This window comes from Notechis scutatus, chromosome 4 (assembly GCF_049901735.1).
Source record: "Notechis scutatus isolate UNSWTSFEM ecotype Mainland chromosome 4, rNotScu1.2, whole genome shotgun sequence".
Classification (NCBI taxonomy): Eukaryota; Metazoa; Chordata; class Lepidosauria; order Squamata; family Elapidae; genus Notechis; species Notechis scutatus.
In genome coordinates this window covers 31,505,170-31,524,067 of record NC_142012.1, presented here as the reverse complement: position 1 = coordinate 31,524,067, position 18,898 = coordinate 31,505,170, and the positions used below count along the sequence as shown (strand labels likewise).

General features: G+C 35.7%; 1 protein-coding gene and 1 long non-coding RNA gene across 5 annotated transcripts in view; one reads left to right on the top strand and one right to left on the bottom strand.

Moving 5' to 3' along the window:
* The window catches only part of MAML3 (mastermind like transcriptional coactivator 3), a 308,222-nt gene that overhangs the window by 42,129 nt on the left and 247,195 nt on the right, over positions 1–18,898 (bottom strand). The window lies entirely within an intron of this gene.
* Positions 1–18,898, top strand: part of LOC148130690 (uncharacterized) — a 123,497-nt gene that overhangs the window by 72,356 nt on the left and 32,243 nt on the right. For 2 of the 4 annotated variants that reach the window (XR_015749222.1, XR_015749221.1), the window contains exon 3: positions 14,216–14,436. This is a non-coding gene — a long non-coding RNA (uncharacterized LOC148130690). Of the gene's footprint in view, positions 1–14,215; positions 14,499–18,898 lie in introns of those variants that run through there. The other 2 variants (XR_015749220.1, XR_015749223.1) reach the window with 1 other exon arrangement.

Below are 18,898 nucleotides of genomic sequence, written 5' to 3'. Positions count from 1 at the left end.
CCAACTTTATGAACAAAAATATACAATAACATTAGATATATTACATAAAATTGATTATTGATAGCATTTATTTATTAATAATAAATGCCATCAATAATGAATTTTATGGAGCACCGCAATATGTCAAATGTATTTCAGTCTTTCTCAATAAGCTAAAGTAAAATGTATATACAAATGATAATGTATTTCTGGCTGCAGAATGTGGTTTTCAAAGTCTCTATCCATGTTCTCCTTTTGCCATCTAAGTACTATTACTGTGGTTGTTTTGCCTGAGGTTTGGTAGCTATTTAATTTAAAAAAAAATACAAAAGGAAAAGAAGAGAGAGATCAAAAAAGAGAATGCAAGCACAAACAGTTCAATCCCACGTACACTGGTTTTAATAAGACAAATTAAATGATGTAATTAAAAGACATCTTAAATTACTTTAATATGACTTAAATGGAGACATGTGTATAATTAAGTTCCACTGACTTAAAGCACTGGTGTCAAATTCGCATCATCACGTTGCCTTCACGTGACGTATCGCAATTTTCCCCCCTTCGTGGAGCTGAGATGGGCAAGGCCCGCGTATGACACATCCGGCCCACCAGTTTGACACCCCTGACTTAAAGGGAGTAAACACAGATGGCATTTTTGGGTAATGTATGGTAAATATTGATGTGAAAAAAATTAAAACGAGCATCCAAATTCAGGATCTGGAACAGGGTGTTCCATAAAATGGGAGAAATCCTTGTTTTCTGCCCCTTTTGCCTCAAAAGGCAGCATCTGTATAATTGCACAGGACGGAGCTGCATTCTGGATAAGATGATCTCTGGTTATGGCATTTTGGGGCATGTAAAACGTATATAAGCTTCTGTGGATCACAATGCACTTCAATGGATTCTGATCCATGAAACTCCTCAATTTTACACCAATCTCATACAAGTGGAAGATGAATTGGGAGAGAAGACTTCATAAGGATCCTTTCATGCTTTGGTTGTGTCTGTGATTGACATTTGGGTAGTTAGTGCTCCTTCAAAAAATTACTAGTTCTAGACTTAAACAATCAAATCTAGTAGTCTTTCAGAAGATCCCTAGATCTAAAATCAGAAATAGCCTAAGTGGAAGATAACTGCCATGAATAACTTTTGTGTTAGTGATTTGTTACTTGTGCAACTTGAAATATAAGCCTATCTGTCAGATATATGCTCAGAGGTGTCTGAGTCCACTCCACCATATGTTAAGGTCAGAGATTACTTTTCCTGTCTGCAGGTGATGCTTCCTGGAAGGGAAAAAATAGGAATCCACCAATGTTTTAAATTGTTTCATCTAAAAATTTTAAGGATGGCACCCATTACAAGCTTTATCAGTGATGCAGATTAGAGCTCAGCCTGAGGGCAGTGCAAATTATGCCAACATACTTTTCTATCTAGTGAAGGAAAGGAGAAATGCATGTTAAAATAGCCACAAGGAACAGCCCCAGCAAGGACTCATTAAAACTTGAGCAGTTTGAGAAAACAGCAATGAAGATAATCAGCGGACTGGAAAGTCATATCAAGAAAGAGTAAAGAATGTTTAGCCTTGAGAAAATTGAGGGCGATATAGTAACACTCCTTAAATTCTTGAAAGGATGTCGGACAGGAGGAGTTACAGAGCAATCTTTATTGTTCCTGAGTGGAGGGTATAAAGTAATAGATTTAACTTACAAAAAGGCAGATTGCAACAAAAAGAAATGAAAATCCTCTTAAGAAAAAGAACAATTTTAAGATGAAAATCAATTACTCAGAGGGGTGATGAGCTCCTCTTAGCTGATGGATAACTTCACTAATAAATAGCCACTTATTGTGGGGACTTGAATTTGGATTGCTGCATGGAGCAGAGAATTTGTATAGATGGCCTAACAGAATATCCTTAATTTTGTGGTTCATGAAGGGGCAACAGATCTACTTAGGGATATTTATTTTTTGTTTTGTTTCCTAATAAAATAAAATTCAAAAATTCATTCTCTTTTCAAAAAGATACAGGATGTTCAGTTACCAGCAATATAAGTCTTGTGAGAATTTTCTGGCTGAACCTGAAACCTAAAATACAATTCTGTCTGCAGAAATGCAGTTCAATTTTTCCGTTGCTGAATTAATGAAATGCATGAACACTGAAATAGATGGAATGCATGTTTAAAATTGAACCTTACATTCTTATCTTTCCTCTTTTTTTGGCACTGGGAATATCAGAAGAATGCAGCAGAAAACAAATGAAAGGAAGGAATAGCCACAGCAGCAACAACAAAATGAAGAACAAAATATAGTAATTTCTAACTTGTTTAGGTCATATTTACAACTGATGCTCATATGAACTAATGAATTTGCTATCATGGGTAAGTTGAAGGCAATCTACTACATCAATGATGTCAAAAGGGACTAAATACAATAATTGAGGCCTTGGTGGTAATGGTTACAAGTAATGACAACTATATATTACCTCCAGTACCAGAAGCTCTATGCCTTAAAATACTTGGTATTACTGTGTTTCCCCGAAAATAAGACCGGTCTTATATTAATTTTGCTCCAAAAGACGGATTAGGGCTTATTTTCTGGTTAGATCTTATTTTCTGTAAAACGGTACCTCAGCCTTCCATCCCTTCTGAGGTGGGTAAAATGAGGACCCAGATTGTTGGGGGCAATATGCTGACTGTGAACAGCTTAGAGAGGGCTGTAAAGCACTATAAAGAGATATATAAGTCTAAGTGCTATTGCTAAATGCATCTGTCTGGCTGATTATCTTAACTGGGATTTATTTTGGGGGTAGGATTTATATTACAAACATCCTGAAAAATCATGCTAGAGTTTATTTTCTGGCTGAGTCTTATTTTCAGGGAAACACGGTAGCAGTGTTCTGCTTAAGACTTCCCCAAGGCATCTGCTTGCTACTGTGAGAACGTAGATTCAAGACGCTTTCAGTTTAATCCCACATGGTTTTTCTCTATGTTGTAGCAAATTAGGCAATGTATGTAGAAGTCCTGTAAAATACATATTGCATCAGTACGCAATGACAAATATGCATTCTTTTTCATTTTAAATAGTTTTGTGTCTGATTATTTTGGAAGCTGACAAAGCTGTATTTCTTTCAAATTAAAATAAACCATGAAACAGAGAAAAATAGACAAAGTTCTCCGAATTCAATTGAACCTGTTTGTTAGCAAGAAAAAACCCACTGTAATTGAAAATAGCAGTTTTGTTAGCAAACTGGGAAATATATGGTTTTGCTTTCTAATGACCAATTTGCCTTTTTTTTCATGGGGTGTCTTTTGTTTACTTTTCTCAATCATGCATAAAAAATCTGAGAATTTGGTATGGCTGGTGGGAGTTGACTGCTGTGTATGTTTGTGCTCTGACACTCTGACAATCTTTTTATCAGGTGTAATTTGAGTTTTACTCACCGAAGAGATACATAACTAGGTTCTTCTTGCTATATATGGCATTCTGATGGATAATGAGGTTCATTCACTGTTATAAGTTTGAAGGAGCATGGCCCACCATTGCCAACATTCAAATACAGATGTGTTTTCAAAATGATTATGAACTCTGAATACTGCTGCAGATTTCTAATGTGACTGCAATAAAATTCTTTCTTAAAATTTTGGACAGCATTTCCTTCTAAACTATTTGAAGGCCACATTGGTAATATGTAGAGGAAAAAATAGAAGGGTAATTTTCTTCTTAATTACACATTCACTTTTATCACTTGTTAATGAAAAGATATAGCTTAATAGTACAAACAATAGGAATTTTCTCAATGAATTTATTCTTGTCCACCTGGACATTGGTTTTAGAATAAAGATGGGATGACTTTTCGGATACAGGTAAGTCGTATTTTTTACTTAATGGCCAGTGGATTAATTTAGCAACTTGGTCATATCTAGCTTTGTAATCAGTTTGTGTGATTTTGCTGCACTCACATATCAAATGTGAAACAGTTTCAACTTTGTCATTACAAAATTGGCAGTTTGGATTGTCAGTGGATTTTTGTATCTTCGTTTTCATGGCATTAGTTTGTAGTACTTGTTGTTGAGCAGCAAGCAGCAAGTATTAAACCTTCCGTTTCTTTCTTGATGGTTCCCATCTTAAGCCATGCCCATGTCAAGTTGTTATTGCATTTTCCTTCAAAGTTTTTAAAGTGCTGTCCATGCAAAGCTTTGGTTTTCCATCTATTTAATCTGTCATCTAGTTGTTTTTCCTTATATTCTGCCATTGTTTCTGTTGTTTTTATAATGGTTTCTGTTTTTACAGCCTGCAGCAGTTTTTCTTGTACTTTGTTTCACATAGTCATTCAAATTTCGTTTTTCTTCTTTTAGTTTGATGGATTTGCAACAGCCTTCTGCTCCCTATTCTTCTTGGCAGGTACAACCTGTCTATGTCAGTGATCCCCAACCTTTTTGACGCCGCGGCCCGGTACCGGCATCAGCTGGGCGCCGCGGCCCGGTACCGGCATCAACTGGGCGCCGCCATCTTTTGACGAAAGATGGCGGCGCTCCGTGAGCTTTTCGGTAGAAATGGCTTTCTACCGGAAAGCTCACGATGATCTTTTGATGAAAAGTGCTTCCGGTGAGCTTTCTACCGGAAAAGCTCACCGGAAGCACTTTACCAAAAAAAGATGGCGGTGCCCAGCAACCAGCGGCCCGGTAAGACTTGTTCCGTGGACCGGTACCGGTCCACGGACCGGCGGTTGGGGACCCCTGGTCTATGTCACTTCGTGGGTGTAAAGCATGGGACATATTCAATAGTTTATGTGTTTTCTGGTTCAAGTTTTCCAGTTCAGCCACAATCCACTTGATTATCTAGAATCCCCTTTGACTCATCTAGAACAGCGGGGGGCTATGTGAGGATGCTTTTTGTAGATTTTAGTTCTGCATTTAACACAATTCTTCCACATAGACTAGTGTCTAAACTTCTGGACCTTGGACTTTCTTATTCAAAAGTTTCTGGGTGTTACCATAAAAGACGACCTCACTTGGGGTGCTCACATTACAGCACTGGTCAAAAGGGCCCAGCAGAGATTATACTACCTTAGACTTCTCAGAAAATAACTGAATGAAAAACTGCTGGTGACCTTCCACTGCTGCACCATAGAGAGCATCTTAACTTATTGCACCTCGGTATGGTTTGCCAATTGTACAGTGGCAGATAGGAAAGCACTCCAGAGGGTTAACATCATTGCCCAGAAGGTTATTGGTTGCCCTCTCTCCTCTTTTGGAAGAGCTTTATAGCTTCCGCTGCCTTAAGAAAGTTCAAAATATTATCAAAGATCCATCTCATCCTGGGCACCCTTTTTTTGAACGATTACCATCTGGCAGATAGTACAGAATATTAAAAACAAGCACAAATAGGCTGAAAAACAGCTTCTATCCCAGGGCAGTAGCTCTTTTGAATTCTACTGTATAGTGCGGTGTTGTGGGTTTTCGGTTCAATGTGTGGAGTGTAGAGGATGTATGTTTATGTTTACTTTCATGGTCATGATTTGCACTGAAGATGGTGTTTGATTTCGTTGTACAAGGTGCAATGACAATAAAGTAAAGTAAACTAATTATTCCAGCTGGGTAGTGTATCACTGGAAGTGCCCATGTATATTAATGGCTTTAATTATGCTTCCAGCATTCAGTTTTGATTTTAATATTTTGCGAACCCTCCTGATGTATTCCTTTTATGTTGACTCTTTGACTTTTCCATTCAAGATGTTGTCTGCTTCCAATATGCCTAGGTATTTGTAACCTTCATCCTTTGCTAATGCTTTCATGATACTTCTGTTTCCCAGTTCTATGCCTTCTATTTTTTTTCCATTTTTCTTTGTTGCATTTTCCACTTTTCTTCATTGCACATTTTTCAAGTCCGAAGTTCATTCTGAGGTCGCTGCTGAACAATTGAACTGTGTTGCGTATTGATTCAAGTTCAGTGGGGCTTTTTGCATACATTTTAAAATTATCCATGTACAGTAGATGGCTTATCTTGCCATGCTGGCTTGAGATTTGGTATCCAGTTTTGTGTTTCGTAGGATTATTGTCAGTGGAATTAATGTGATGTTGAAAAGATTCCTCTTCTGATGTTGACTTATTATTACTGTTATTATTGTTGTTATTGTTGTTATTTGATGCAGTGCTCCATCTATTAATCACTGAAAATCCTGTCCTTTGAAATAGCATTCAAGATTTCTTTTGTAACTGTTTTAAGAAAGTCTGGGCTGCATAATTGAATACTCAAATACTTAGAAAGTATAGAACATGCTGCAACAATAATTTGACTAAATTGGTGAAGTCTGCATGTTAGGAATACCTTGTTTTGTTCCAGTTCCTCACATCTGCTCAGTAAACTCAGTGTCTCATATGGAACTAATTGTATTTAGTGCTTTATAATTCAATTTGCAAAGTTATGACCTGATTCACAGTTTCTGACAACCAAACCACAGTCTCCAAAATGCATGCCACATAGATACAATGTAAAGCTACTGTTCTGGTTCAGGTATCCAACTTTTTGCTTGTGCTACTTAACTTTACTTAAAAAGCTTGCCACTGAATAATATAAATTTTTTAACTGTTTTTATCTAGGAACAGAAAAGGACTAACACCATTTTTCTTCAGTGGAACATTATTCAATACATAACATTGTCACTGTGTTTTATACTTCTCATACTATATATAGACAATGAAATTTGCAGCTGACAGAGACAAATTCTAGAAAACTAGATCTTTGAATAGTGTTTCCTTGTAATATAGGACATGGTTATTTCCAATCGCTCATCACTTAGCCTGATCTTTTCAAAAGAGATTAAGTTTCTAGTACTGAACACAGAGTCTATACATGATTTGGAAAACCCAGTAGAAATTTACAAAAGAAGCATTTTCTCATATACAAACATATCACAGTCCTGATCAAAAACACGGTGGCTATGCACACCCACACCCACACCCCCAAGATATAGTTATATGCATTTTGATACTACAAAGCTTCCTGGTGCCATTGTTCCAGGACTTGGAATTTGCTTGTTTTGCCTGACAATGCTTCTGATTCACAAGATCTATATTACAAATAGCAGGTATTTTTTGTAATATGCCTCCATCCATGATCTATAATTTAGTTTAACTTTTCCTATAATAATAATGATGATAATGATAATGATAATGATGATGATGATAATAATAATAATAATAATAATAATAATAATAATAATAATAATAATAATAATAATAATAATGCTTAATTCTAGGAACTTTAAATCTTGGATAAAAAGAATCTATCACCCTCATCCTCTTAAATAGGCAAGTTAAGTTTGACTAATACTCTGAAACAGTTGAACATTTGATGGTCATTTTTTTTCAAAAAGATACAAATGAATGTGTTATTTACAAAGCCATCTCTGCCCTGGACATTATGAAATGAAAGGACCACTCATTTCATTAGACATGTTTGTCCTTATTCTAAATCACTGGTTATAATGTTCTAAGGTCTTTAAATAAATGTGATTGTCAGATGGCAAATTCTACAGTGCTGTCAAGTCAAAGTTCAGCAGCCAAATACAAATTGTCAGCATTTATTTACAAAGGCAGATATAAGCTGTTTTAATTACATGTCTGCTTTTGCAATGGGCTCCTTTCCCTTGAAAGAACATATGATATATTATTTTAAGAGTTAGATTCAAAGTGAATTGGAATATTGGTTCCTTTAACGCAGGGGTGGGATTATTATTTTTTTACTACTGGTTCTGTGGGCGTGGCTTAGTGGGCATGGCAGGGGAAGGATACTGTAAAATCTCCAATCAGAGGCGGCATTTGCCAGTTCTCTGAACTACTCAGAACCAGTCAGAACTTGCTGAATACCACCTCTGCTTTAACGGCATTAATTAGTAGCAAGCAACCACCAATAATTTTATCATCTGAACTGAACTGAGATTTATGATTGAGATTATGATTAAAATTAATCCATATAGATTTTTTTAAAAAATCCAGTGTGTTTTCCCCCTCCATTTATTATCTAGCATTAATTTTGACCCTTTCTCCCCTTGCTCATTACTATAGCTGGTACTACAAGCGCAATAGTGGGAGCTGATTATTTAGGGTAGCAGGGCATGAAGCTCTACCATCTGCTTTGGACATCAGTTGTTATTAATGTCTATTTATAGTGTACGTTGCAACATTCAAATGCTTATCATTGGGATTGGAAAAGCAGTGAGTGGCCATTCTGTTTTCATTCTATCTTCTGACCTATCCTGATCCATTCCCTGATCTTTATCAGCTGCATCATGTTTCTTCTTTATACATTTCTCTCCCTACATAAAAAATTGACCAAATCGCAAGCCTTCTATTTCTCAACTGGAATCCTCCTTCCCCACTTTACTAAGCATCAGATCTCTGTTCCAGAACAGATCATTTGCTGACAAGTGAATTTTCTTGAAGTACTTTTCAATAAGCTTGAAAGGTTACCTTCAAATTCTGACAAAGCCATTCATATATTAAATTAAAATTATGGAACATAAGAAAGATCAATGAAAGGTTCTTAAAACTAATTCATATATATATATATTCTTAAGTTTTTGCGGGTATTTATATGTATGGTATTCAGCTTTGTTCGGCTTCAAAATTTTCAACTACTTTGACTTGTAAGTTTGCATTACATAGCAACATATTTTCAGGCTAATATTCTTCCTCAACATAAACGAAAACCCAATGAAAGTAACTTCCATCTTCAATCAAGTATTTAACTTTGCTAAATTTCTGTAGGTTATCAGATATACAGAAATCAGCAAAAATGGCAATATTTAGTACTGAATGTTCAGGTTAAATGCAGCAAAATAATAGTTTTGAAGAGTTCCCCCACAAATTGCCCTGACAAGGTCATTCTGGGTATTCCATTGAGTTAAGAAATAATTGATTGAATCATAACCATCTTCGATAGATACCAGACCAAATTATCTTGGAGAGTTTCATTTATTTTCCTCCTACTTCCTTTTCTTGCTTACAATCTCATGGAAAGATACATAGCAGGATATTTGGGGTCTTAATAATTTTCTTCTTGAGATAAACATATAGAATGTTTGCAACCTGTTAAACAACAACGACACAATAAAGTCCAGCCATTCTATTAGTAAAAGTAATGTCAGTTAGTCAGTCAAACAATCTCACTGCCTGACTGATGATGTCATTACCTCTGCAGTAATTTATAAGATTGAATGGAATGAACATATTGTGGGATTCAACAATCTATTTCCCCCACCTATCAAGTACAATTCAGGTATAATAATGTGAAATCTGCCCTTTGTGGATAGAAGCGATGCAATATGCCTTCCTCAACACACAAACTGGACTATATTTTCTGTGTCACCTTTGCTTAATCATAGGGAACACCACCTTTAATATAATCATAATAATTTATGCCCCATACTAATTTATGAACCATCATACCCAACCTCGAGAAGAAGAAAATTCATTGATTCATTCTGTTTATATGATTGCTGATTCAAAACAGTTCTGTGTAGCTTACAACAAATTTAAATTTGGGGGAGATGGCATTCCTCTTGTATTGTTTTATTTTGGAAATAGACAATAAAAGGATCAAATCTGACATCTCAGAGAGAAGCAGTGCCTTCCAAATACTATGAACAATAACTCCCATAATATCTAATTACAGTTCATTACGGCTGATGGGATCTGATCTTCAAAGTATCTTATCTATCCTTATTCTTGATCAGGGGTGTCAAACTCACATTATCACGACGTCATCACATGATGTATTGGGACTCCCTCCCTTCACTAAACAGGATGGGAGTGGGCAGCGCGTGACACATCCGGCCTGCTGGCCGTGAGTTTGACAGCTCTGCTCTAGATAGACCAGGAAATTAACTCCACAGGAAGGCTAAAATTACTTTTATTAAGATTGGTTATAATAACAGAATCTTGCAAGTTTGATTGCACCTTTGGTGAATTAGGCAGGCATCTTAGTGAACCATTGTTGAATGTTTTTTGGCCATTCTGGACTTTAAAAAATGCTTCAGCCTGCGATCAACTTCTGCATATCTCAATCAAAGTTATTTTCATAACTCACTACACATACTGTATATTGCTTATATTTTTCATTCTGTAACAGATGTAGCAGAAAAGGAAGAAGACACTGTGAGATAGAAGAAGTTTGGGGAACAAGGGCAAGTTAAATGCTAAATGGAATTATAAGACACTAAGTGACCCACACACACAAAATTAGGAAACTTCTATGCTGCTTGTAATTGACTAAATATTCTCAGATTTAAGATACCTGTTTACAGAAATGGGCCAAATCTTGCTTGTAACATTTATGAGCTTTATTATTTTCATCAAGAGAATTTTAAACACCGAACCAGAAAATGAATTATTAATTGCTATACTTACACCACTACAGCTTTTATAAATATATAAATTACATCCACCTTTTCAGCAAGGAAGAAATAATGGCTTTAAGTGAGAAGATGTTCTTCAAATAAATCTGTAGATTTCTGTCTGATTCAATCAAATGTAGTCTCCAAGTGTCAATTAGCAACTTACATATCTGTCAATACCAGAAGCATTACAAAGGACATCGCAACTGCTTACAGCTAAGTAAAGGGTAAATGAGATTTAAATTAGGTTAGGGTTACACTAGGCTCAAAAGTAGAATTAATGCTATTATAGGTTTCCAAAGAAGTCCCTAAGAATGATCGTGCTGCTGCTACAAATTGATCAAGCATTTCTCCCTAAATTGTATCAAAACAAGACGTTTCTGTTTCTTAACATTTATCTGTTTTATTAGAATTAATATAAATTTATCTGAGTACTATTTGCTCACATCTGCAAATGTTACCACTTAGGACAATATTTTAGTCAATCATGATATTGGAATAAATGTACCATGATAGTGGACTACAGTATGTTCAGCTTTTTGCCCTCTAGAAATAAGTGTCTAACATGAAACACTGTGGAAATAAACACTGTTGAAACGAGACAACCATTAAAGATCCTTCCTTCCAGAATTATCTAATACTTATAATATTTTTTTTTTATTTTGTTGCATCTTTTGTTTGCTTTATTTAGGAAAACTCATAAAACAACCTTCGGGGTTCATACAATACTGTTTAGGACTGTGTATGCTCTGAAAAAGTATTATGACTCTATCTGTCTATCTGTCTGTCTGTCTTCTTACACATAGCCACTATGCAATTATTTTCCATTATAAACAACACTATGCATAGAAGAAAAAAGCAGGTGAGATTAAAAAAAGAAAAGGAAAGCTAAAAGTATTTTATGCCAACTGCATACATTTTTTCACTACAAACCACCCTTCTTTTAACTGCACCATTCTTTGATTCCTATATTGATTCCTTTTTGTTCTTTACATTTCATGTCTTCTTTTTTCAAGGAACTTATGAAATGTATTTAATCATTCTGTCTTTCTTTTCCAACCAATTTATCTTTCTTTTCTGCACTTGTTTTATTATTTGATCTTCATTCATTTTTTCTATATGACCAAAACATCTCATCTACTTATTTCCTACTGTTCACAAATGCCCGTATCCCATCTACATTAATTAATAACTCACTCATTTATGATCATATTTATCCTTGTTTTACCACACAGACTTCTTATATACAGCCAGTATATAATATTTGGCTGGGCAAATATTAATTTCTTGCTGCAGACCACATCCTATCATTTACCTTTCTACCAGCATTTACATCTTAAAATTTCTCCATCCATGTTCCATCCTTGATGAACATTCTATCAATATACATGTATCTACAGTATTTGGCTCTAGTTCTGCACCATTATCTACAGTGTAACCTGTAATTGTTCCAGTTTTATTTTCAATGTCTAACACAGTTACTGTTACTCTTTGATACATTGATTTTCAGATCTATACTGGATCAATGCATTCTACAATGTGTTTAAATTTATTGAAAATTGTTTAGGTTCACAACTAGCAATATGGCATGGTCAAGACCCAACTACTTCAATTTGTGGTTCATATCCCGAAGCATAGCTCTATAAAGGATTCTTTTCAATTTATCAATAAAGACACTTAAACAACCAAGATTACATCACATATTCTAGCCTTATTTCATTCTTGATATTAAACTAAAAAGCTGCACAATTCAAATTCATTTACTGTATTGTATACTCACTATCAATCAACAAATGTATAATACATTTACTTTATGTTATTCCTTCAAATCTGCTGAAGAACAAGAATTCAGACTGGACACCATCTGCCTGGCATAAAACCATACAAGTGTTCTCAAGTGTTAATCATTGTCATGTCTTGTACTCTTTCAATCAGAATTGAATCAAACATCATCCCAGGCACATTCAACAAATTAAGCCTGCTATAGTTTTTGTATTTGCTTTTAAAAAAAATTATTTACTTATTTATTTATTTAGCATATGGAATATGTTAGCCAAGGACCACCAAGATGGTGGCTGCCTCTGTGAAAGGATTTTTTTCCCCCAGGCGGGGAAAAAAATCTTTATTATCTTTATCCACGAGACGCCTGAATTCCAGTAGGCATTCGGGGGAGGCTCCTTCCTTGTCCCTATGCAGTTTATTCGCTCACGGTAATCGAGCTGACCTCAGTGGTGCACAGGCCCATTGTCTTACCACGTGAGCCCCCCCAATTTGCTACTATTTGGATTCATCCACATTTCTTGCCTTGATGTAAAGACACTGTAATGATTTGCTGAATGCATGTCATTTTCAGTCTATATATTAGGAAAATACCAACTGATTGAAGAAAACCCAAATGCAGTTGAAGTTTTCTTTCTATTTGCTTCTTTCAATTTTTAATAACTATGTTGTATTCATTATTTTATTGACATTGAAAAAAGGGTATAATCTATAGACAGTCAGTTGGACCTAAAATAATGTTCTCTTCTACTACATCCCTGAGTCATGGTGTAAAAAGCAATTATTCTCCATTTGTTCCATATGAAAATGACAACTTTTAACTAGCCTTGAATCTTGTAGACTGCAAGACTTGTTCATTTAGCCTGTTCAAACTTGGCAGAAGATTTGGCATAGTTGGAGAATTGTTATAGTATTCAAGAATAGAATTCTAGAATACTGGCATGGTGGCCTAGAGGCAAAAATGCTTGCATCACACTTGGGAGATTGAGAGTTCAATCCCAGGCAGCAATATATATTTCTCTAGCAAAGAGAAAGTATTTGCTGCAAATTCCACATAGGCGTCAGGAAGGGCATCTGACTAGTAAATGCTCAGCATCATTCAGACACCCCGGCTCGACCCCAATAAAAGAGACTACAGGGTCATAAAAAGAAAAAAATAATAATATAATTCTATAAGCCATTCAAAGTATTTGATTTATTGTGAGTTAACAAAAGATGAAATCCCATTCTAAACTTCTACAATTTTAATCCAGCACAATTTTTTCCTAACAGTTGTATGCAACTTCATATTTTTTCTCAGATTGCATGGGTGCTCTCTGTGGCTGTCACATAAAACATCTTGGAATGAAATCCAATGCACTGCACAGTCTTAAGAAAAGATATCATGAGCTGACATTTCAAAGATAATCCTTCATTGGCCATTGCAGAAGGAAAGAATGAAAGGTTTTGCTCTTGGTGGCTTGTAGCTGGCAGCATAATTATGCCTTGCTTGGAAAACTGTTATTTTATTACCACATTCTGTTTTGTGAGAGGGTTAAGTCTACATGTGGCTTTTAAATGCAACAGTCTTACTGGATCCTCATAGCAAAGCAAACATCAAAAACCTTAAGTGCTTGGCTCTTAAAGAGTAATTCCACATCTATTGTGAAAGATTTTGAATAATGCTATGAGCTAAATAGGTACAATCAGCCCAAACTACCTCAAAGAATTGTTACAGTGAAAATATGAAGAGGAAGCTATGTTGGATATGTTCACCACCTTGAGTTATTTGCAAAACTAATAAAGGTGGGATACAAACAAACATAGAGATGGTGTTACCTGAGCAATAAAATGGTAGCCATTTTAGTTAACTTCCCAAAATTTTCACCTATCTCAGCTTTTCTCTGCAGGCTCCTCCCAAATCATGCATTTTCTCCTTTTTGGAAAGTACAATTTGATGACGATTCAAACCAAATCAGTCAAAAAAATCAGCGGTAGCATAAAATAATATTGCTTATGCTTGGTGCAATGCTGCTTTTGTTTTATAGTATTTTATTGGTCTTTCCCTTTCTTCCTCACAGGTAGAAGGAGGCTAACGACTTCTGCAGCTGAGCTACCTGAAGTGGTGCACAGTCAGAAAAGGATGTTTTATTTTTCTCTGCCTATGAAGCAGTTTTTCCTCTCAGAGCAATTACCACAAATGATTTATGTGACCAGTCAAGAGGGTCTGCCAGGGTTCTTATTTCATCTATTAAAAAAAAGTACTCTGCTGGAATTTTATCAGGAAGTTCAGAGTAAACTGACAGGTACCTTTTGTTTTGTTCTTGGAAGACTTCTTTCTAGAATCATGCAGTACATTCAAAAATTGGAAAAAGAATACGTAACCGAGTTCTTCTTCCCCCTCTCGCCCCCACTCCTCTGCAGGCCTCCTGCAAGGGGGAAAAAATTCTCCCTGGCACTTTAAGCAGAGTAGTTTTAACCTCAGAGAATGATTCTGGATTCTCTGTCTATTTGAAAGATTTACATGTTTGCTCTCTGGTATATTTAGACTGACAGAGGAAACTGATGAAGGCTGTGCCTGGACAAGAGAACAATCTCTGAACTGAGCTAGAAGAAATTCGAGACCACCTCCTCACTTAAAGAGCACGGACAGTCTCCTTCAGGGAAGCAGTCAGAAAGGAAAGATGAGAGAAACCGATAGGCTAAGTGTACACAGCCCTCTTTTCAAGGCCTCAGTGGCAGAAAGAGGCTTTTTTCACAAATTTATTCAGAAAGAAAAGAGCTCAGTTGAAAGCTATGGGATTAGCACTACCAGAATTGAGCAGCAGAAATCCAGACAATCACTTGATGGCAGCACTTGATGACTATCTTTGCTGTCATCCTGTCATCATCTAGATCTAGATCTAGATCTAGATCTGGTAAGCTTACTGAATACAGTTGCCAATCTTCTTCCACTTACAGTAGTGCCATCCAGATACATCAGGCTACAACCCATCCAAGGGAATTAAAACTGGAAATGCTTTTTGCATAAGTCTCTTATATATACTTCAGCAATCCTTACAACCACCAGAAGAATAAGAAATCAAAGGGCCTTTTGTATAACAGCTCTGCCAGTGACATATCATCCTAATACCTATTCTCTGTGCTAAGCCTTTGTGTTAACATCAGGCTTCATTAATTTAGCCGTGCTGGCTGGAACTCAAAGTATTGTAGACATAACACCACTAGGGTGGGGTTTTTATTCTTTCTGGTAACAGATGAGGTGTTTTTTTTTATAAACTGTTCCTAATTTTCTCCATTGGAAATATATACCAAACTACTGCAGCAATTGTTGGTTATTGATCTAGCTAGCCCCCTTTGTGCTTTTAAACAGCTGCCTTTTCTAATAAAAATGCAACTTATTTCTTTAATATTTATGTAACAATGCTACTGAGAACAAGGGAACAAGAAAGAAGGGAAGCACCTCTTTTCTGGTAGCTAGTTCTGTGAAACTAATTGATTGGTTAATTGTAAATAAACAAAAGAAGGGACGGTCAGGTAGCCAAGGAGGAAGAAGAGTTCTTGTTTATAGTGTCATCAGTTAATCTGTTCGTTCTGAATTGCAACAATCATCTTGTTTTTCTATTTATTTTTTTATTTTAATACATGATGTAATTCAAAATTTATTACTGAAATTACTTTGTGAAGATGCCACAAACTATTCATACACTTAATATTAGAGCTAGATAATTATACCTACAATTTAATCTTTGTTTCATACTAACAAAGTTCATATCTAGCACTCAATCTGGAACACTTCTATTAAAGAGAAAACCAGTTACAGTTTGTATCATAATACTAATGAATTAAGGTAAACAGGTCAAGACCCTGTCAAAACTTCAGACAGTAAAATCATAGGTCAATTGATTTCATCCTTAAGACTGATACAGGATTACCAAAGAGCAAGCATAGGCCCATCCAAAAAAATCAAATGGACTTTGAAAGCCTGAAAAGTACTACTTATTTTCAAGTTCTAGCCCTCCTATTTAGCAGTCAAATTTTGGCCCATTGAAAATGAGATATTTTTATTGAATCAATTTCTGGGAATATCAACATTTCCATTTGGATGAAAGAATTAGATTGAATATAATAACTGAAATACAAGCTTTAGGAAGAGGTAAAAGCAAAAAAAAAAAAAAAAAAAAAAGGAGTGTATTCAGCTCCAAAAGATGTGACTCCACAGAATCCCTTCAAAACAATCTGGCCAAATCATAATTTTGAATATGCAAAAGACAGAAACTATTGATAGAATTTAAAACTGTAATTCAAATTTTGTCCTAGTGCCATAAATTGTACAATCCTGTTTAGGACTTGTTATTTGTACCACAACTTATTCAGATGTAAGATCTACAACATGGTAGAATTATTCCTGGTACTAAACAATCCTATCCTTAGAAAGAGTTTCTGTAATATATGTGATTGGTTTCTTCTCGCTTTTTCCTAATCCTTTAAAAAGAGTTGAGATGTAAGATCAGAAGGAATGACTCATAGATCAGGAAAGTCAGTTGGGGGAAGAGTTCTAGATAAAAATAGAAAGACATGTTGATTGTATTGTTACCAGGACCAGCTGGATGAGTCAACAGCAATGACAAGAGAATACTGAAACTGAACTAAATATACAATCAGTAACAAACACCTAGAGACAGAATAGGAAACTAACTGTAAACTTCCAAGCCTAAAATAGGAGAAGAAACAAGAAGAAAAAGCATACAAGAATGTCACTGAAATATTGTTGCTTTTTAAAATCAACAAATGCATCAATAACTAATAATAACATACAAACAAATCCTTGACATTCTAAACAAAATTCAAGTAAATAGCATTGTAAGCCACCTAAAGTTGCCTTGCAATGAGATAGGAAGAAAACACATTTAATACATTAAATAAATAAATATAACTAAAATCAAAATATGTTACAGAGGTGAAATAATTGGAGGAGTTTGTGTAGTGTTACTTAATGATATTGCTTTACACATTCATATACACACTTTTTCATGCTGAGCAATCGAACAACAACAAAAACACACAGTAAATATTTTTAAATAATAGGACTATGACAGTAATGACAAACCTTTTTGCACCCATAATGCAATGCCCCCTACGCACGTGCGTGCAACACCCCGCCCCCTTACCTGCACTGCACATGCACATGCCTCCCAGCTGATTTTCAGGCCGTTTAAGGCCGTTTTTACCCTCCTGGAAGCTTGAGGGAAGCCTCTGGAGCCTTGGGAGGCTGAAAACGGGCCTGTTCCAGCACTTCTGGTATTTCCGGAAGACCCGTTCTTTTGGCCTCCCAAGGCTGTAGAGGATTCCCTCAAGCCTCCGGGAGGGCAAAAACGGCCTCAAATGGGCCAAAAATCAGCTGGGAGGCATGCACATGCGCAGTGCGAGTAAGTTTGGCTGTGGCTCACGTGCCCGCACAAATGGCTCTCTGTGCCACCTGTGGCACTCGTGCCATAGGTTTGCCATCACGGGATTATGATATATAACTTTTATTTGTTGTAGTTTCAAAAAATGTTTAAACCGATATGATCTCCAACAACAATAGCTAATAGAAAGACCTAAGAAGTCTTTATTGTTTTAAGACAATAAAAACACAAGATTGTATTTTTTAAAAATATATATATTATTTTTATAGCAAAGATACTCTATCCAAGCACATATTTTCAACCATATAATGAAAAAATGAGGTTTAGGCAAGTTTCACTTATGGCAAATTGTCCAGACCTCCAGAGTCATTGGAAAGTAAACTCAACCAGAATAATAAATTGAAATTGCACTGCAACTCAGAAGATTAGTTCTCCTGATATATGATAGCAGATTTATAGTAAGATTTAACATAAATAAAAATATATTTTGTAGAGAACTGCTTCTCAAGGCTCACAGCCTTCTATCAAACCCACAAAACAAACTGCACAAACTAAAGGATGCTCGGGTTTCAAACCAGCAGAAAAAATCAATAATATAAGTTATTGGATACAGTACTCACAAACAACAACAAACTTGACTGGTACAAAACTCTGGAGAAAATTGTCTGACAAAGTAAGAGGCCAGCTCACTCAGTCAAAAATGTTGCAGTGTCCAATTTGTGCCAGCCTAAGAACTAAGTCTGTAAACTATATATCACAAATCTTTTATGTATGCATAAGTAAGCAATGTCCTAACCTCTTCAGTTGTAGCAAGATAATCTTAACTGCTGGGTTATGGGAATAATTTCGAGAGCTATTTCCTGGATAATGTCCTGGACCTATTGAACATGTACTGAGTATAGTGAAACAAATTATGTGGGGGAGAAGTGTAACTCAGTGATAAATATGTCTTGCATGCAAGAAAGTCTTAGGCTGAATCTCAACATGAAAAAGGATGACATAGCAATTGATAGAAAATAATTCTCATTGGCCAGTTCTGTGATGGGTGGACTGATTGTATGATCTGGTATAAAGCATCTTCATATACAACAAGTCCTTGATTTGCAGTTGTTCATAATTGAATAGTGAAAGATATGTTAATGCAGGTATGCAGATCTAGTCTCCAGGAATGAGTTCAGAAAACAAAAATGCATTTATATGTATTTTAGCAATGAACTTTGAGCTGCTATGTTGGTATGGCTTTAAGATTTTCAAACTCTCAGGATAAAGTGCTTCCACTCAGCATGACAGCTGTAGTATGGAAAAAGAAAATCTGATATAGAGGCAGACATACATGGACTCCAGTAAAGGGTAGTAACTT